The sequence below is a fragment of the Panthera pardus genome, unplaced genomic scaffold (assembly GCF_024362965.1).
Source record: "Panthera pardus isolate Hobbes unplaced genomic scaffold, ASM2436296v1 HiC_scaffold_8, whole genome shotgun sequence".
Classification (NCBI taxonomy): domain Eukaryota; kingdom Metazoa; phylum Chordata; class Mammalia; order Carnivora; family Felidae; genus Panthera; species Panthera pardus.
This window is the reverse complement of record NW_026527013.1, coordinates 56,326,390-56,347,137: the sequence shown is the minus strand read 5'-3', so window position 1 is coordinate 56,347,137 and position 20,748 is coordinate 56,326,390. Positions and strand designations below refer to the sequence as shown.

General features: G+C 55.1%; 1 long non-coding RNA gene across 1 annotated transcript; it reads right to left on the bottom strand.

The window, feature by feature from the left end:
• Positions 1-6,091: 6,091 nt before the first annotated feature.
• Positions 6,092-7,991, bottom strand: LOC109257467 (uncharacterized). The gene is made up of 2 exons (XR_002075993.2): positions 7,354-7,991; positions 6,092-6,523 (listed from the first exon to the last, which is right to left on the bottom strand). It is a non-coding gene; the product is annotated as an uncharacterized LOC109257467 (long non-coding RNA).
• Positions 7,992-20,748: the final 12,757 nt, after the last annotated feature.

Sequence of the window (20,748 nt, the reverse complement as noted above, 5' to 3'; positions counted from 1 at the left end):
GAGCAAACCCCCCTGGGGGGGACACCAAAGCCCACGCTTGGCCTCTCTAGCAACTTTCCCAGCTGCAGGACAAGGGCAGGCCAACACAGAGCCTGCTGGTGGTAGACACAGGGCAGGAAGCCTCCTTTCTCCCGGGCTGTGGGGAAGGCCGCGATGGGGGCCGGGGGCAAGGGGCAGAAGAACAAAGGCCGTTTGTGAGACGGAGATTTCAGGCTGGCCCCGTCCGCACGTGGGATGAGGGTCATCAGTCTTGGCAGAGCAGACACGGGTTAATCCAGGCCGCATGCCGAGCCTGGGATTCCTGCTGGAGGGGGGCTTGGCCACTAGGTTGCATTTCCATGGCAGTGGGCTCATGACCATCCGGGCTGGGAGAGTGAGGAAGGGACCCTGACAAGTGTCTTTCTGGAATAATAGGGCAGAGCCAGAAGGGTCCTCATTCTCAGAGACGCCCCCCCCCCCCCGGGGGCTTGTCCTGCCACTCACGTCAGGGGCCTGGTGGTTGCCCTGGCCAGGATGCCGTCGGGGTGGCGACCCGATTGATAACCGGCCTACCAGGTGGGCCGAGAGAAAAAGACAAAGGCTCCAGCCACAGCCCTGTGTGGTGGTCACAATGCTAGGCCCAGGCAGTAGAAGAAAGCCTCTTTCACAGCTGGTGCCACTCGAGGATCACGACGGACCAAGGGCAGGCGGTGGGACCAGTTTCTCCTGGCACAGCCCACAGGGGGTGTGTGGACTGTACATGATTTGATTTGGATCAGTAACAAACCCCACCAAAAGGCGGTCTGCTTTTTATTATCACCATGCTCTGGGAATTCTAAAAAAGGATCAGTGATAAAAATATTCCTCCCTGTTGTAAACAATTACAGTAGATACTGTTAAGTTTTAATAATATAGATGCGTGCCGCAGATTCGCATGTTTTGCTAATGTATAAACTCACCCTACACAGGCACGCAGACACGTGGGGACTTAACAACGAGCATATGTTTGGAGGGCAAGTTTGTGACAGTTTGGAAGCCTTCAGGCAATTTCATTCATTCATTCATTCATTCATTCATTTGTTTGTTCATTTTTAAGTAGGCTTCATGCCCAGTGCAGAGCCCAAGGTGGGGCTTGAACTCACACCCCAAGATCAAGACCCGATCCGAGATTGAGAGTTGGATGCTTAACCGACTGAGCCACCCAGGCACCCACATTTGGGCAACTTGGCGTCACCACCCGCCTGTGGCACCATCTACTCTCATGTGAGGCAGTGGACTTGAAACAATCACTAATTGCACAGTGATGATAACGATGGAAGGAGCAGTATTTGACTTAGGTCCTTTCTGTGTGACCACACAGAGTTTCTATTTAAGCTTAAAATTTCGTACAGTGAAAAGAAATGCAAACTTGGAATGAAACACTTTTGCTGGGTAAGTGCACATGTTTGTTCACACATAAAATATTTCCATTTTGTGATTATTACAAGCAAAAAGTTTGGCATATAGAGAAAAGGGCTTGTGAACAGTGATCCTGAGTGTCCAACATGTTAGGTCGGCCACTGGGTCAAAGCAACCACAGAAAGAGCTGAACTGGGTCTGAGAAACTAAGTCCTACAGAAGGTGGCTCTAAATCCCAAGTCGGAGTAGAAGGCAAGGCTGGGCCGGGGAGGGGGTTGCTGAAGGCACAGCTGAAGTAGGAGGAGGTAAGAGGTCCCAAACTGAGGCTGTGGATGGCCAGGTTCCAGATGGAGCCCAGAGAGGGCTGGGGGCAGCTGTGACTGGGACGAGTTTACCAGAACCACCACTCCCACTTTCTGCACATTGTATCTCTGTTAACATGACCTTTGGCTGCCTCTGTTTGGTGGACAGCCCCACCACTCTGCAGCAAATGATGACTGTTCTGCCAAGCCCTAACTCCTTCATTCTTTCTCTGCACTCATTTGTCTGACACCAAGGGCAGGACAGCACGGGAGAGGGGGCCTCAGGGCAGGGAGCATGCCCTGACGGAATGCCCCTTGTGCACCCTCTCTGCCACCCTCTGTGGACTGTGCCTCGCTGGGGCTTCCCACCTGGCTCCTCCCCAAGCCTTTCTCTCTGGTTTCCTCTTGACTGGCTTCACCCCCCTCTTCACCCCACCCCAAGGTTCTGCCTCCATTCCCTGGCTTTTCCCACCCAGATCTTCTGGAAATTTCCCTCAATCCCACATGTTCCTTTAGCCTCTCTCTTTTAGAAACCCCAAACCTGGTTTGGCCCAGAGCACTCCCCTGAACTCCAATCCTGCTTCTGGGCGGAGCCCCGATGGACAGTCATACTCAGCACGTCCATCCCAGGCTCACCCCTGCTCCCTGAGCTGGCTCCATACCCCGTGCCCCCCTCTCCTCCTCCTCGATGTCCCCAGTCACCAAGCCCAGCTGGTTCTGCCTCTGTCGTAGCTGATCAGTGTCTCACCTCTCCAGCCCCCAGCCTCCTGACTGCTCCCTCCACCCCACCCGCCGGGCCCCATTCCTCACCCTGGTCACCACTTCCTGCACATCCGTGCTGGGCTCATTGTCAGCTTACTGAGTTCCTGCTGCACACTCACCCCTGGGTCAGGCTCTGTGGGAGATCCACAGGGCAGATAAAGATGCCGTCCCCTTCCCAAGGGCCTCACCAGCAGCGGAGTAAGGAGAGCTGTCACGTCCCACCCTGTCCCTTCCCTCCCTCCGTCTGTCCCTCCAGTCACCTCTCCCTTGCTCCAGCCCCCTTCCCTGTCTTTTCCTCCCTCCATCCAGCCTCTGTCCATCCCTCCATCCCTCCGCCTAGTCCCCTCTCTACCCATCTCTGCCCCCATCCACCCCTCCATCCACTTATTTATCCATTTGGCCCCATTTTGTTCCAGGCCTTCAGCTGGCCGCGGGGGGTCAGTCATGACTCAGGTGTGAGGGTGATCAGAGCTGTAAGGCAGACACACAGGGGCGGGGGACCAATGCCTGAGCCGGGTTCTGGAGGGCAAGTGGGAGTTTACCAGGGAAAAAGGTGAGGAAACAGTATCTGCAAAGGCACGGGGGTACAAACGGTGTGGTGTGCAAGGGGGGGCAGATGTGTGGGACACGAGACAGGGAGTAGGGGAGGGCTGAGCCCGCTCACATGGGCCTTGAAGGCCAGGGTGATGCGGTCAGACTCCATCCTCAAGGCACTGGGGCCGAGGCAGGTGTCTAGGGAGAGGAGTTCTGCGGACAAGGTGCGTTTCCAAAAGCGCCTCCTTACGGCCGCGTTCTGGGCAGATCAGAGGGGAGCCAGGGAGCAGCAAGACACAGTGAGGTGGGCACAGGGGTCTGCGTGAACCAGCGGAGAGGTGGCAGAGCAGAAGAATGGGGACACAGGCGAAAGGGCCACACTCATCCTGCTGGCGGAGGACTGGTTGTGGGGCTGGGCAGATGGCGGTAGGGACCCAAGAGCAAAGTGGGCTGGAGGTGGGGTGTGCGGCTGAATCAGCACGTTTCTCTTTGAGCATCCAGCCACCACTCACACCGTCCGGCTTTCATTCGGTGTCTGTTATGCAGCCCGAGAGGCCTGGGTCTCTCAGGCCTGGGTCAGCTCAGGTCACATCACGGCTCGTGGGTTCGAGCCCCGCATCGGGCTCTGTGCTGTCAGCTCAGAGCCTGGAGTCTGCTTCAGATTCTGTGTCTCCCTCTCTCTGTGCCCCTCCCCTGCTCGTGCTCTGTCTCTCTGTGTCTCTCAATAATAAATAAACATTAAAAAAAAAAAGTGGCAATGACATTCATGTTGGGGGGGAGGGAAGGCGAAGGCAGGCTGGGAGGCTAATGTGGTGGCACTGGGGTGGGTCCTGTCTGTTCCCAAACCTCTAAGGCATCTAATCCCTCTGCAACGGGATGAGGGCTCTGCACAGCCGATGAGCGTGCTTGGTTCCACAGACGCCCTGGGCCTTGCTGTGACCTCTGCACCCAGCAGAGGGACGCTTGTTGACGGGAGGAGGGAACTGGTATGGAAGTGAGACGGGCGCGTTCAGCTCAGGCTCTACCTGCAATTTTCGGTAGAAGTTGAGTTTGCATATTGCGTATACAAGTTTACGGGTGTGCATCTACTTTATCAGATGAAGGAAGCTCCCTTCTGTTCCTGGCTGGCGAGGAGATGCTGCCCTGAGGAAAGACATTTTTCTCCCCACACCTATGGGGACGCCCGTATGGTTGTTCTCCTTTCGCTTACGTACGTGATGAACGAAATGATTTGCTCTTCCAGAGTTAAGCCGGACTCGTGCCGCTGGATAAATCATACTTGCACGTGCTGCATTACCTTTTTAGAGATGGCTGGATTTGGTTCGTCCCTGTTCGTTTAGGATTTTTGCCTCTGTGTCTAGGGATGAGTCTGGCTTGTGCTTTACCTTCCCATACTTGCAGGGTTGGGCGGAAAGCTTCTATTTCTCAGCACATCCACACCCCGGCCATGCTCATGAGCTCAGTCAGCAAAGCTGGACAGGGCCCCAAGACGGAGGGCCCTGGGTGGGGCCTTGGGTGGGCATGAGCCCATCTGTGCAGCCTGGAGGGCTCTGGGGGGAGGGTTCATGATGTGTGAAGTTGGTGGCTCCTGGCAAAGTCACTGAGGGAGTAGAGACACCCCCCCCCCCCCCCCCCCGCCGACTCCCCTAGTCTGCACAGTGGGTAGGGGTCTGGTGTGGCAGATGCGGACAGGGTTTGGGGACAAAACCTAGAGTCCTCTGACAGGAAGAGTCAGGTTCAGGTCACTGGGGACTTAAAATCTCCTCCCTCCCCCACCCCTCCTTTGTCCTTCAGATTTGGATTCTGCCTGTGGCCCTGGACAGGGTGGGGAGGGCGTGGCCTGTCTTCCCCTGCTCTCTCCACCCTCTTCTGCAATCCAGCGCGGGGAGGCAGGAGGTTGCGGGGAGGAAGGCCAGCCTCTCTCTGCCCATCTCTGTAGCCTCCTAGGGGGCACTGACAGGTTATCAATGCCGACGGTATCCTTAGTGTGGCCTCCATCCCCACCAGCACATTCCTGGGCACATGTAATTCTTCCCGAAGCCCTATTGGGAGAAGCCCCCTCTGCAAAAAGCCCCTAGATGCCGCTGGATTCCTTCCTACCTGCTCATTTCCTGCTCCCAGCAAGGTCCCCTGCTGCTGTCGTCCCCCCATAGCCAGGCATCCCCATAGGGCAAGGAACTGGCAAGGCAGTCCACACCTGGCTCCCTATTGTAGTGACCATCCGTGGGCCCTGACAGGCAGTCCCTGTGCCTTCTGCCTGCCCTGCCCCATCTTTCCCACTCTCTTCTCCCCTGCGCACACAGGCCCAGGACCCAGGGGTCCTGGTCCATTCCAAGAGATGACATCCAAACTGAGAGTGGGGTGCCCACCCCCCCTCCTTGCAGATCTACCCAATCCCTTAGCAATGTGGCTTTTGAGGGAGCTTTATTTTTTGGGGGGGGAAAGGAAGCTTGGCTCCTGCCCCCATAAGCAATAGTTTATGCCCCTCCTCCTGGTGGTCTGTATATGCAGACTGATGGGGTGGGGCAGAGGGTTCCTGGGATGATGGCTGGAGCTGCAGGCTGCTTCTGTCCCTCATTGGCTTCTGGCTTTCTTTCTTTCTTTCTTTCTTTCTTTCTTTCTTTCTTTCTTTTTACTTTTTTTTAATGTTTATTTATTTTTGAGAGAGAGAAAGAGAGACAGAGTGTGAGCGGGAGAGGGGCAGAGAGAGAGGGAGAGGGAGACACAGAATCTGAAGCAGGCTCCAGGCTCTGAGCTGTCAGCGCAGAGCCCGATGCGGGGCTCGAACTCATGAACTGTGAGATCATGACCTGAGCTGAAGTTGGATGCTCAACTGACTGAGCCACCCAGGCACCTCGTCTGGCTTTCTTTAAAATGTGGGCTTCGGGGACTTCTTTGTCCTTAGCTCTGGGTCCTGGCCACTAGTTCCTGCTAAAGTGAGAATCTCAGCACCCTGTGCTACTGACAGGCTCAGATAAGCAGGTAACTTGCCCATGGCCACATGGGGTCTTCTCGTCAGATCTGGGACTGGCTTCCCTCCCCTGATGGGGACCCTCCCTCCGTCATTCTCTCTTGTCCTGACATTTAGGGTTACAAAAGATGATGTGGGCCAAGGATTTGAGTGCAGGTAGTGTATTTGGGATATAATTCCAGAAACCACAGTGACGATGTGAGGCAGGGGAAGGAAGAAAGCCAACAAAAGCTGCGTTTGCCAAAGAGTCACCATTGGAGGCAATTGGGGCGCAAGCCAGCTGGGGACCCTGAGGGGACTGTGCAGAGCAAACCTCAGAATTGCCCGGCATGAGCCGAGGAAGCTGGGATGTGCGCCCACCAGTGCCCCTTATTGGCTGAGGCTGTTCCCGGAGGCACGAACCGCATGGCACCTGGGGCTGTCCTGCAGGCCAGGTGCTCTCTTGTCAACAGAAGACATTGGTGTGTGCAGCGGGGACCACGGAGGCCACAGTGACGTCCCTCGTGGGCTGACAGGTGACGGGCAGGGCATGGATGTTGTCTGCCACTGGGCCACTCTCTAGCCATCCCTTTAGAGTCTTAATAAAAGAAGAAGCAGACCAGTGAGGGACATCGCGGCCTACCCCACAGCCCTGTCCTTTATTAACTCCTTAGGCCTCCGTCCTAAGTGTGTGCATGCTGGATTTTCACAAATCAAACCCAGTCATGAAACTGGCACTCAGATCAAGAAGCAGAACCCAGCCGGCCCCTTGAGAGTCGCCCCCGTGCCCCCTTCCGGTCACCACCGCACACAGCGGACCCGCTCCCAGCTCCTAATGGCAAGGGATTCGTTCTGCCCGTTGTCGAACTTGGTAAACAACGGACTCATACGTGTGTAATCTGTTGAGCCCGACTTGAGCTCGGAGCTGTATTAGTGAGCTACATCCGTGTTGGTGCGCGTGGCCGTGAACTCTTTGCTTTCGCCGCGCTGCGGTACCCTCGGCTGTGCGAACGCGCCGCGACCTGCGTCTCCATCCCGCTGCTGTTGGACGTTTTGCGTGGGTGTCTGGGCTGGGGAATCACGAACAGGGCTGCTGGGGACCAAGGTCTTGTCCTCACTTCTGGAGGACACATGCTGTCCTCCTCTGGAGTCGACACTCAAGAGTGGAATTTCTGGGTCATAGGCTGTGCATGTGCTCAGCTTTAGTCAATCCCACCAAATAGTTTCCTAAAATGATTGTACCATGTGAGACTCCCACCAGCGGCGGACAAGAATTCCAGTTGCTTCACTTTCTTGCCCACACTTGATCCTTCCATTATTTTCCCTCTGCCACTCCGGGGGGTCGAGTGGCCTTGGCTTTGGCACACTCTCTGTGTTGTGCTGTCCCCACCACCCCCCACTCCCCCACCCCCCCCAGCCCTCACTCACATTTCGAGGGTGAGAAAATGGAGGCTCAGAGAGGGGAGGCCCTTGCCCCGCATCACACAGCTTGTGGGTGGCAGGCTGGGAACTTGAGTTCTTTGCAGGAGACCTTCTGAGGGCTGGCAGGCAGGCAGGGTGGATACTCAGATTTCCAGATGTGAAGTGGCAAGTGGGGCTGGGGCCTCCCCCTCCTCCCCTGGAAGCTGTCGAGCAGGCCGGCACTGACACCCTGTCCCTTTCCATTCTCGGACTCTCTGAGGGGAAGCGGCACGGCCCGCGTGTTCTTGCAGGGAGGCCAGGGTGAGGTCTGGTGGAAGAGGACGCCCCCTGCAGCCCACCTTGATGGCAGAGAGTGCTCTGGGGTGTGGTCCCAGGCAGGACCCCTCAGGGCAGCAGAGCAGTGGAGTCAGGCTGCCCACGTGTGGTCTGCCCTCTGCCTCTCCTGGCTGAGCCCGGGGCTTGTGACCATGACCTCTAAGCCTCCCGCATTTCTCATCTGCTAAGTGGGCCTGGTGGCAAGGTCTGCCTGGAGGGTTGATGTGAGCCTCGCTTGACAGGAGAAGAGGGCACATGCTCTGGCTGGCTCCCCCCGCCCCACAGGAGACTCAGACGAGAGTGGCTGGGGGTGTGGGGGGCAGCAGAAGGGGAGCTCTCCCCAGCGTCTGTGGCCTCTGGCACTCTGGGCAGGGCCTGGAGTTGAGAGGGGTGCTGGGATGCTGCCTGCACACCCACCCCCTCCTCCCACGTGTTGGCATGTGGTTTTGTTCAGCTGGGGCCAAGCTGTTGGGGGGGAGTTTCCGTGAAAGAGGCTGGGAACAAGGCCCCTTTGTCTGGCCCGGGGTCTGCCAGCTCACTGGGCCTGAAATTGTAGGTCAGACCTCAGGCCGGCCATCCAGGGGCACATCTCTGATGGGAAGAAGGCTGGGGATCCCTTCTTTGAGATGGGGAAACTGAGACAGAGAAGATATCAGGCTTGTCTAGAAAGCTCCATCCGTCAGCAGGGGAGGCAGGACCCAGTTCCCCTCCTCCACCTTAGTGTTGGATCCTAGTGGCCCCTGGGTCCCTCCCAGGGTCTGCGTTGATGAAAGCGCTTGTCTTTAACAGTCCCGTGCTGCCCCTGCCATCCCTCCCTCCTTCTCCCTCTTCCACAGATTCTTAGAGAGCTGGCCGACTGCGGCCACATTTCCAGTTACCAGGAATATAAGCCTGCAGAGCAGTCACTGTCTTGGCCCTCAGGGAGTTTGCCGTCCAGTTTCTGGCACCGGGGTGGTGGCCCTGAGACAGAGTGAGCAGGCGCTGTGGCCCTACAGTCTGAGTGGGGGTGGGGAGAAGCCAGGAGGGTTCCCTGGAGGAGGTGATGTTTTAGCTGAGACTCGAAGGCTGAGAAAGAAGTAACCAGGCAAGGATGTGGGGTCCGTAGGGAGAGGGAGGCATTTTCTGGCAGTGACCCAGAGCAAGCAGGAGCTGGAAGGTTGCAGAAGCAGGGTGTAGGCAAGCAAGTGGAAGAGGGGAGGGGAGAATGTGAGAAGAGAGTGTCAGGAAACAGCTCCTATCAAGAATGGAGACACAGATGGGAGCCAAACCACTGTAGGGCCTTGTTGGCCAGGCCACTGGGCGTGAGCTTTACTCTGAGGCCCCCTGGGAGTCACAGAAGGGCTTAAAGGCGGGGAGTCACATGGCCGGACTGTGCTTTAGAAATCAGTGATTTCCAAGAAGAATACAATGTTTTTTAGGGGCAAAAGACATACGCAGAAATTTCATAAAAGAGGCAACGCAGATGGCTGAAAAACACATGTCAAGATGCTCATCCTCGTTAGTGACAAGGGACACGGAAATGAAAACCGCACTGAGATACCATCTCACACCTACTGCGTGGGCAAATGTTGACAAGGGTTTTCGAGGAGGTGCAGCCCTCAGCAGCAGCTGGCGGGATGGGTACGAACACTCTGAAACAACAGTCTGGCATGAGCCGGTGAACTTGAACATGTGCACACCCCATGACTCAGCGCTCCCTCTCCTGGCTGCTGGCCCTAGAGCACTAAAACAAATGTCACGGGAAGACCGGTACAAGGATCATTACAGCAGCACTATTTGTTAAGAGGAAAGAAAACCCAGAAAACAACCTAAACAGCTGTAGACGAGAGAATCGCTCTGTGTTAGCCAGTCGGAGGAATACTATACAGCACTAAAAAGAAAGGAAGGAACGGCTACAGGCACTGATAGGGGGCTCTCATCGATGCAAATAGGAACATTTACAGTGTGTCTGCTTACGTCAAGTTCACAACCAGCCCAAACTCAATAACAATTTGAGGATGCATAAACTGGAGAGGGCTTGCAGCTAAGGAGGGGCGCAGGAGAGGATTTCTAGGTCTGGTAGTCTCTGTCTCTCAGAGTCCCCCATTCTGGTATTTCCACATAACTGGAATCAGACACTGGGCTCGTATCACATTCCCTCCTGCCGGCTTAACAGTTTTGCAATGGGCGTAACCTGCTTGTTTTATTATTAGTCACCAACCACAGGCGAGGACTTTCCTATCAGACGCATTTTGGCATTTTGCGCTGCGCCTGGCCCCTGGTACCCAGCCTAGTGTGAGTCAATGACGTGTGAGATCCAGGAATCTCTGGGCTCTCATTGGCTGGACTAGCCAGGGGCTCCCTTGGCTGACAGCCAATCACTGACAAACTTGATGAAGTCCCCTTGTGACTGTTGGGGATTTTACAGAGAACATGTTTTAAAAATATGTGCTATTATCTGACACTGTCTGAATCTAATGTCGACAAAAATCAGCTTCAGGTCCAAGGCTGCAAGTCACCCACCCTGCCGGGGCCATTCATGGATTCCTCTCCAGCATCTGGCAGCCGCCCCCAGTTTCCATTTAGAAGTTCATCTCACCCCTGTTTCAGGCTTTTAGGGGAGAGCATAGGACCTGGGCTGAGCCAATCAGCACAGCCCATTCTTCTGGCTGCAGTGATTGGTTTAGGCCTGGGCACCTGACTTAAGACCCTCCAATCAGAGAGAACTTTAAGATGAGGGGACTAGTGTTTCATTTTGTCTGGATGGAAAGGGTTGGAGGCGGGAGCTGCTGGGAAATTTGGTCACCAGGAGAGGTGCTTTTGGTGGTAAATGGAGGAGAGGGGAGGAGAGCTGAGGGACAAGGGGAGAGAAACTTGTTCCTGGAGACATTTGCAGACCTGGATCCAGCTATGCTTGAAGTCCATCCCTCTGCTCTTTCATGGAATTTACCATCTCCCTTCTTTGGGCTTAAGCCTGTTTGAGTCAAGTGCACTGTGATTTGCACACCAGCACCCCTCCCCAGCTAATCAGGGGCACCTCCTGAACCAGAAGCTGGGGAGTCATCCCTGCCTCTCCCTTTCCTGGCTCCCAACATCACATCCTCTCCTGAGCCCCTCCCCAGCTGCAAGGTCTCACCAAGTTAATACCTTCTCGTATTGTTATTTAGTTCGGGCTGTTTTTGGAACTGATGTAAGCAGACTTACTGTAAACGTTCCTGTTTGCATTGGTGAGACGCCCACGTGAGTGCTCAGTCTCTCTTCTCAGTATCTCTCCGATCCTGTCACCTCCCGGTGCCACTACCCCCGTCTGAACCCTATCATCTCCCACCTGGAGTCTACCACCCGCCTCGTTGGGGGCTCCATTGAAATCCTCCAAGGACTCCCCTTGCTCTGAGAAGAAGTGCCTAATTCTTCCTGTGGCCCCTTGCCTGCCACATCCTCTGTCCCACAGCCCTTCCTTCAAAAAGTGCCCCAGTTTCCACAGCACCCCCAGGGAGCACTTTCCTTAAGCATTTACCATGTGCCTGGCCCTGTAAAGGTCCTGCCCACCTGTGAGCGCATGTAACCCTCAGGAAACCTGAGGAGTTAGGCGCCATTGTCCCCATGTATAGAGGAGGAAATGAGGTCCAGAGAGGTTGGGAGCCTCCCCCGGTCATCATGCAGCTAGGACCCAGACACTGAGGCGCCAGCACCTGTGGGCTGACCACTGCCCCACGCCGCCTCTCCTGCACGGCCTCTTCAGGGTGCTTCTTACTGTTTGTTGGTGAGGCTGCTGAATTTATATCCGTTGCAGGCTCCGTGACGGCAAGGGGGAGTCTGCCCGCCTGCTGGGCCCCATGCTTGAGAGTGGGTGAGAGTGCTGAGAGTGGGTGCTCAGGAAAGACCTGTTGAGTGAATAGCCAGGACTCACTGAGCACTTGCCGTGTGGAAGCCGCCTCCTAAGCATTTCCCATGTATTAGCCCCCTCAGTCCTCACAAGAGCATGCTGCTGTTGGAGGTTACTTTCCAGCTACGAACCCTGAGACATAGGGAATGTTCCCAGGTCACATAGCTAGTCAGTGGCAGAGCTTGGGCTCGAACCCAAGCAGCGTCGCTCCAGAACCTGTGCGTGGGTGAACAGATGGATGGACGAACACTGAGGAAGGATTCCGTTGGGGGGGGGGGGGGTTCAGGGTGAGTGGAGATCAGGTGTGTGAAGCCAAGACTGGGCCCACGTCCCGAGCGTGTCAGGAGGCCAGGGCTGGACAGATAGTGATGCGGGATTAAGATATACCTCACTGGGGACCTCCTTTGCCCCCTGGGGTCGGAGCCAGCTGGCTGACGTGCTGCAGAGGGTGTGAGTCCCCTGCCGGCTGCCTTATCAGGGCCTCAGTGAGGAGGGTGGAAGGAAGACGAGGCCCGGCAGGCTTCAGGGAGAACTGCGTGGGTTGGAAAGGGACCAGAGGGCAGCTCAGTGCAGATGCCCAGGACAGATGGCCTGGCCGGCTCACAGGTTCCGGAGCCCAGTTGGGTTAGCGCAGAGCCAAGGAGCTCTGTGTGCTCAGCTGGGAAGTTGAGAGATCCTGGAGTCAGTGTGTGTTGGCATGAAATAACTGCCTCTACCTTGGATCACATTACCTGAAGTCTAAAGGTTGGAATGTGGAAGGTGAATGCTCTCTGGGCTGTGCAGACTGCCCCCGGGTCCTGTGCTCAGCTTGGCCCAGCCCTGGGAGGGGGACAGGACGAGCTCTCCGCGGGGTACTGGAGTTGCTGGGGTGGCTTGGCGTGGACAATAGCAGCCTTGGGGCTCTGACTGAAGAAGAGAAGGAAAGTCTGGAGCAACAGAGGGCACGACTGGAATTGAAGAAGGCAATCACCACTCTGTGTGTGATTTTCGCTCAACACCTAAAGTTGCCTAAGAATGGACATGCTGCCTTCCCATCCCATAGCTGAGTTTCTGGCTCCTTCCTCTGATTTCGGTTGGGGCAGGGGGACCTGGGCTCCTTGCACCCAGGGAAGGGGGTTCTGGGCACTGTCTGCCTGACATTCCTATGGCTTAGAGGGGCCCAAGGGTCTCAGAGTTGGAGGAGCAAACACAGAGCCTTCTGGGCTGTGGCCCCAGGGGAAATGCTACGGACCCGGATGCCCAGACTGAAGACCTTGGTACTCCCGGGGGCCACGGGGCTCTCCCCAGATTCCTGGTGGGAAGGAGAGAGCCTGGATTTTGACCAAAGACAGAGATCCTGTCTCTGAGCCTCAGTCTTCTCATCTGTAAAGTGGGAACAGCATTTAACCTCCAGCGTGTGAGAGAGGGATACAAGAGAGATGGCTGTAGCCGAGCTTTATAAGCATGTAACAGTGACGACTTTAGTTACTACCTTTATCATCTCATTAGTTTAGGTCAAGAAGCCAAAACTAATTTTGCCAAGACAGGATAGATGCGAGAGGACATTACTGGGAGAGGGAGCAGGAGAAGGCAGGAGACACTCAGGCCAGTGCAGCTCAGACACTTGCTACAAGAGACGGGGAAGGGAGAAGGACGGGGAGGAAGCATCTCGGAATGTGGCGCAATTCCTGAAAGCTTCAGGCCGGATGAGGGGGAGCCCTCAGCCAGTTTCCTGCTGGGGGAAGCCCGGGTCTTGCTGGAATGATCCTGCATTAGTAGTCACGGGGAGGGGTGGGGTGGGGACCAGCTCACTGTGGTCTCAGCAGAAATGCAGTGGTGGCTCTACAGGGATGGGCAGCCACCTGTGCCGCCTGAAGCAGGAGGTCTGTGATGCGCCTTCCTGGTGGCCATAATTATCCGCATTCTAACCTTTTTGATATCCGAGGACTGCTTGGGCAAGCCCTGTCAGGTAACCAGAGATTGTTTTGAGTCTCAGAGGCCAAGATTTGTTATTTAAGCAGAGATGCCTTCCCTCCACACATTCCTAGAAGGGGAAGCTTCCAGGGATTACTGGAAATTTCTGCCCCACAGCAAGGCAGTGTGTTGGAGGGGTCGACCCAGCCGCCAGCTGTGCGGGGTGGGGTGGCCAGAGGCCTTGGGGTTAGATGCAAGGGCAACAATGAATGAAAGATGGATGGATGGGTGAAAAGGTACCGTAAGAGAATATAGGCAGCTTACTATGTCTACCTTAGAATGGGGAAAGCCTTTCCAGGCACAAAGGAAAATAGCGGTAGGTTTTTCTACATCACATTTTACAGGTTCTGTATGTAAAAAAAAGTACAGCACCAAAGTTAAAACAGGGGTGTTTGCTGCGTGTGCGTGGGAGATGAAGGGCCAGCTCTCCTACTATATAAAGAATGGTTAAAAATGGTCGAGCTAAAGTTGAACACTTCACTAGTGGAAATGAATGACGAATATGTACGGAACTTCTAGAAGAAACACAGGTGGTTGGTAACTGTTTAAAAAGATGGTCAACTTCAAATAACAGAAAACTACCTTCACCGAAGAGATGGACTAAACATCAGCAAGACTGAGAACACCCAGGGGTGGTATTCTCACCATTATTGGTGGGAGGAAATTTGTACAACTTCCGGGGAGGGTCCTTGGCAGTATATCTCAAAAGTAGTTAAAAATGTACACGCCTTTTGCCCTTGCAACTTCTTGGAAGGGGACAAGTGTCCAAATACACAGATTGAGGGTTGTTTTCCCAATCAGCTTTTAATTTTTTTTAAGTTTATTTATTTATTTTGAGACAGACAGAGACAGTGCAAGGGGGGGAGAGAGAGATAGGGAGAGAGAGAGAGAGAGAGAGAGAGAGAGAGAGAGAATCCCAAGTAGGCTCCACACTGCCAGCTGTGGAGCCTGACGTGGGGCTGGAACTCACGAACCGTGAGATCATGATCTGAGCCGAAACCAAGAGTCGGACGCTTAACCAACCGAGCCACCCAGGCGCCCCAAATCAGTTTTTATAATAAAGAAAACTAGGAATGATCAGTGGAGGGTCAAATAAGTAAACTGTGGTGAAAGCAGACAGTGGAATTCTCTGCAGCTGTTGACAGTGATTGTGTAGATACATTATTGACATAGAAAAATGGCTACGATATATGGAGAGGAAAATGGAGCAGAAAAAAAAATGTCCGTTAGAATTTGCACACATCTGTGTGTAAATACGTCCATGCATATGCACACTTTCCTATATATACACACATACGTATAGAACAAAAGCGGCTGGAAGGCGTTCTCTTGCGAAGGTAGATCTCCTGATGTTAACTGTTCTATTGTATGTTTTCTCCAACTTATTTATTAAAATCAGAGCCAGCCTCTCCCATTTCACAAGTGGGAAAACTGAGGCTCAGAGCGGACAAGACGCTTGCTGGGACCAGGCCTCCTGTCTCTGGGCTGCTTTCGCTGTCTCGAGGGCCCCTTTCGGCCCCTTTGGGCTTCACTGTGTGGCCTTAAGCAAATCCCTTCCCTCTCCGGGCTGCTCCAGTAGGGAAGGGGCTCTGAGACCCTGCAGCCCACTGGGTAGATCTCAGCCTCTGAGCTCAGCGCTCAGTGGGTCTTGCCCACTGCCAGGAGAGCTGGCTTAAACGCCAAGGCTGAACCAAGTCTTGTCTGGGGTGACCAGAACTTTTCAGAAGTGCCAGAAATTTCATCACACCAGGCGGAGAGACGGGTGGGAGTGAGTCACGAATGAGCCGAGCGAGCCGGGCTTCGAGGAGGTAGGGGCTGACCATTCCCAGATGGGAGGCGTCGGGCTGGCCAGCTTTCCTGTAAGAAGCAGACAGCTTGGGAAAGTGCAGAGAAGCCCCAGAGCAGAAGGAAAATTGTAACGTTTTCCCCACCTCTTCTCTCCGCACACCCCGCTCTGTGTGCTTCAGCCCCTCCGACCACTATGGCAAGGGGTCACCCAGTCCCTGCTCACGTACCCGAGGAAGGGGAGCCCACGGCCTCACTGCAGCGTGCTCCATTCCTCCCTCTGCAAGGGCAGGGCGAAGGGTCCAGACTCTGAGTCAGACAGCTCCGGGCAGGGGCCCTGGCTATGCCGCTAAGCCCGACTCTTTGTAAAATGGGGGTAATAATATCCAGCATCTCTAGGATCGTTTGGAGGATGAAATGAATGAATCAATAGAAGGTGCCTATTCAAATCGATGCTTGGCACGCAGTGTATGATTAACAGATAGGAGTTTATTTTTCATTCCAGTCATTGTCTCCTTCATTCAGGACAAAGCACCTTTGGGGAGAGTCTGGACATCATAAAATCTGATCCCTAATTGCTAACTAGCCCCGGTGTCGGAAGCAAGCCTGGGGAGTGCAGGCGCCAGACGTGGTTGGTAACGTTGCCTCGATGAGACCAATTCTGTTGGTCATGACTCTTGGGTGCAAGTGATAGAGCCCCAACTGAAATGGGCTGAAGCCCCAAAGGGGATGTATTGGCCTTTGTGACTGAAACATCCAGAGGTGGCTTGGCCAGGCCAAGCTATAATCAGGTGCTTAAATGCTAGGCCATCCGAAAGCCATCTCTCTCTCCTCTCTGCCCGGCTTTCCTCTGAGCTGATGTTTCCTTCTTAGCAGGCTTCCCTACGCAGTGGCTCCCATGCCACAGGCTCATACCCGCCTCTGGGCAATGCGGCACGAGGAGCGCCTCCGTCCCGGGCTCCGACATGGGAAGTCCGCTTGAAATAAAGGGGCTCCTCCCTTCATCTGGATGGATTACTTTAGCAGGTGCCCCACACTCCTCCCCGGAAGGGAGGATCGGTTCCATCCGAACAAAACCCGTGGACTCGGAATGGAGAGAAGAGGGTTCTGTGCAGGACACTCAGGAGGCTGGTGGCCACGGCCGATGTAGATTGCACAGGTGTTCACGGAGGCCTCGGAACCATGAGCACAGCGCCTGTGGAAGAACAGTGCATACGACACGTCTGTGACTTGTTCATGGAGCACTGGGGCCAGCGGTTGAAGTGGGATGGGGGTTATTAGTTAGGTACAGGTTAGGCTGCTCTATCCAAGAGACCCTAAGACACTGGCTTGTGCATTTGAAAGCTTATTTCTCTTTCAGGGGATGATCCAGGCCGGGTACGGTGGCTCCGCGATGCTCAGGGGTTCCTTTCACCCAAGCGCAACTTCTGCCCGCTCTACAGGCTGGCTTCTCCTGCTCTCTATCCACCACCAGGTCCTCACTCAGCCAGCAGGAAGGGGGGAGGGAAGGGGAAGGCCACATCACTTCTGCTTCCGTTCAGTGGTGCCACACCTCCTACCTGGCCGCCAGGGGGGCTGGGGATGTGTCTTTAGCTAGGAGGCCAGGGGTCTGCGTAAAACGTCTACAGTTAGGTTTCTAACATGAAGAGTGGGGCGTGACTGTTCCAGATGGAACAGCTTTCAGGTGGATGGAAAGGCAGGGAAGTGGGGTGTAGAATCAGTTCCTGGTGTATAATCAGCTCTTCACTGGGTTGAAGAGTAGAGACAGGGGTGTGCGTGGGGGCAGAGGCCGGAGGACCGGGTGAGGTCCGGGCCTGGGTTCCAAGGACCGATTGTGTGCCCACGGATTGGGAACGTCATTCACGTCACCTGCCGGCAGCTGCCCGCAGCCACCCTTCGGGCCTGGGATGTGTCCACTGGTGCTATGGCTCACTCCTGGGGAGAGGGAGGGATGAGTGGAAGAAGCCAGCACAAACCCTGGGGCTCAGGGCCACTCGGGAGGGAATTCAAGGACTGGTGTGAGTCGTCATGGGCCCCAGGTGGGCACAGTTCCTTGGTCTCTCCTTGGGGAGGGGCACAGCCGGAAGATGAAAGCCAGAGGGAAGTCCTTGAAGCAGTGTTTTCCATTCTTGGCTGTTCCTTACAGTCGGCTGGGGGTTAGAAAAAATACCGAGGCCTCGCCGCACCCACGGAGACATAGATTTAATTGTTCTGGAGTAGAATGCAGACATTGGTATTTGAAAAAAAAAAGAAAAAGGGGTCTGGGTGATTCTCCAGGACTGCCTTGTTCCAGAGCTTGAGTGTAGATGCCGCCCTGGGTCTCAGTTGGACAGCAGGATGGCAGGCAATGCCTCCTCCCTGGGTGAGGAGAGCCTCTGTCTGCAAATCACCACCATCATCCTTGAATATCGTTCCCGTATTTGTGGGATTCTCCCTTTTGGCGGTCTGGCTGAGCCCAAACACCCTCTCTCCTAGCTTTCTTTGTGGCCAGGGACACACAGCTGCCTCATACTGTCCAGTCACTGTGGCCACAACAGATGTTGGAGGGACGGCAGGAGCTACGACTAAGTGAACCCAGCGCAGAGGAAGGGGTCTCCCATCCCCTCCCATCAGCTCTCAGAAGTGGCGGCTGGGGAAGTTCTGGTGTGGAGTCCCAGGCCCATCATTCAAGGAGTGGGCAGCCCCGTGCTGTCTGCACGCAGGTGGGTTGCGGGCTCACGTTGGTTTCGGCTGTGTGCAATTAACACCAACAAATCTTAAAAATAAATTTAGGTTTATTTATTTTTGAAACAGTGAGAGAGAGAGAAAGAGAGAGAGAGAGAGAGAGAGAGAGAGAATGAAAGGGGGAGGGGCAGGGGACAGAGGATCCAAAGTGGGCTCTGCGCAGACAGCAGAGAGCCCAGTGTCAGGCTCCGAACCCATGAGTGGTGAGATCGTGACCCGAGCTGAAGTCGGTCGCTTAACCGATTGAGCCACCCAGGTGCTCCAACAACAACATTTAATTGAGGGCTTATCACACGCCAAACTCTGCTCTCCGCATCTTGACTTCAAAACTATCCTATGAAGCAGCAAGTATTTTATAGATGAGGGCGCTGAGGCCAGAGGGTTGAAGCCACTTGCTCAACGTCATATGGGGATGTGGCTTCAAATCAAGGCCATTTGGCTGCAAATTCACTGCTCCTAGACCCTAGGCTATTGTTGTATGGGGGTGTTATCGTTATTCCCGTTTCTCAGAGAAACGGGAGAGGTGTGGTGACCTCCCGGAGGCCACCCGAGCGAGGACTCCGTCTCATGAAGCCCAGTGAGCCTGAGCCTGAGCCGAGCCTTCTCCTCCCCAGCCCCGCTGGCCAGGGGGTACAGGTGTGCTCCGGGCCTGCGAGCTGCGGCGCCTCGGTGCCCGGGGGGCTGGTCACATTGTCGCTGATGTGAAAAACTCCGCTGCCCACTGTGAGCACTATCTGCGCCTTATCGGCCTGGAACTTCCTCCAACCCTGGCGTCTCGGCCAGGCCCCGGGCCCCAAATTCCTGGTGGGTGATGCGCACTCTGTGTGTGATAACAGCCCTGGCAGGACTCCGAGGAGTCAGCTGCCTTGGCCACATCTGCAGCTCAGATAACAGAGGACGGGCAACGTGTCTCCACTTTATCTTGTGAAAGCTGGCCAGGCCTTGGTTCCGCCTCCGCTGCAAGGTGAGGCCAAATCTTGGCTCACTGCCTCTCCTCCAGGCCTGGGACCTGTGGGGGGTGGGGGTGGGGGAAGGGGGGGAAGGGAGCCTCGCCAGGGGGCGGTGAGTTAGGTGAGTTTCGGTGCAAGGGAGGCAAGGCCCAGTGCCTTCTATGCCCCAGGACTCCTCCCCTGCTGACAGAATGAAGGATTCAATCTATCACTCACTCATTAGCTATTTGCTAAACACTCCCTTGGGCTAAGCCCTCTTCACAGTACTTTTATTTTTGATTCACTTAATCCTTCCAATAGCCCCTTGAGATAGGCCCTGTCGTCCTTCTGCTCATTTTACAGTTGAGGAATTCAAGGCCCAGAGAGGTGCAGCAACGGGCTCAAAGTCACACAGCTGGTGAGTGGTGGAGTTCTTAACCGCAGGCTATGCTGCCTACAGTCGCTTTTAAATGAAGAAAAAAAAAGTCAGCTAGTGACAAGTACTCTGGAGAGTAGAGAGGGTAGACAGTGAGAGAGTGGTAGTTTCCACCTCTGCCGGGGTCTTAGGGTAGTGACGTGGATGAGCCAGTCATGAGGATGCGGGTATGTGCAAAGGCCCTTGGGGAAAAGCAAGCTCCAGCTGGCAAAAGGGCCCAGAGAGCCCAGGGTTAGACAGAAAGCTGGGGCAGGCTGGACCGATGTTCTCAGTTCAGGCTTTGGCCCTCCATCCCCTCCTGGCTTTTCTGTGGTCAGCCCCGTCTTCGCCCCTGGGCACTTCCTGGCTTCGTCTCCTACCGGCCACGTGACCTTGAACAAGTGGCTTCCCTTCTCTCTGCCTTTGCTCTTGGCGGCCTTATCCTTGTCCCGGGCTACAGCGAGGACTCTGGGTGGGGGTGGGGGGACACGGCTGCTGCCCAGATGGGAGGTGGCAACTGTTGGGCTACCTGTCTCCGGGCAGGTGGAAGACGGTCCTGGAGGTCCTGGTCTGGGCTTTGGGTCCTAGAGGTGTGGCCCCGGGACTGAGAAACACAAGGAGACCAAGAGATAGAGTCATAGGGAAATGAAGAGACCAAGGAAGAGAGAGTCAGATGGAGAGACAGAGTGGTATGAAAACAGAGACAGAGGCACGGACAGAGACATGGAAAGGAGAGACAAAGTGGGGGAAGAGTGAGAGACCTGAGAGAGAGAGACCCGGCCAAGATTCATGCAGATAGAAGTTGATTCACAGCAACAGAGAGAGAGACAGAGACAGACGGACAGACAGGTAAAGATGACGTGGCCAAGAGAGGACCACAGAGAAAGTTGTGAATGTTCTAAATGCCCCTGAATTGGACACTTTAAAATGGTTAAAATGGCGAATTTTATGCTGTTGTGACTTTTGCCACAATAAAAAGAGAAATCGGGAGACAGAAGATGGCAAAGAGAGGGACAGAGAGGGATGGAAGGACAGAATTCCTGGATCCTGACTCTCTTCGGGGCTGACTGGCCTTTGGGACGCTAGAGAGTGGGAAGGGACTGGGGGCTTGGGGTCCTTGTGCCAGAGTCCAGGCCTGCAGGGCCCAAAGGTTTGAGGGTCAGTTCTGTTCCACCTGGGCTGTTCTGGGGCTAAATGTGGGACTGGCAGCACCAGATTTTGCTTGTGTGTTTTGGGGATGAGGTTTCGAGCCCTTGGCAGGGAGGAAGTGGGGGGAGGCTAGCTCAGGGCCAACTGCCTGCTCCCCACGGGGCCTCCTGCCAGGCACAGGCTCCTGGTCCGCTCCTAGTCAGACCGGGGGATGCCCCACTCTGCCTCAACTCGGGGCATGACAGCCACAGTAACTGACATTTTAG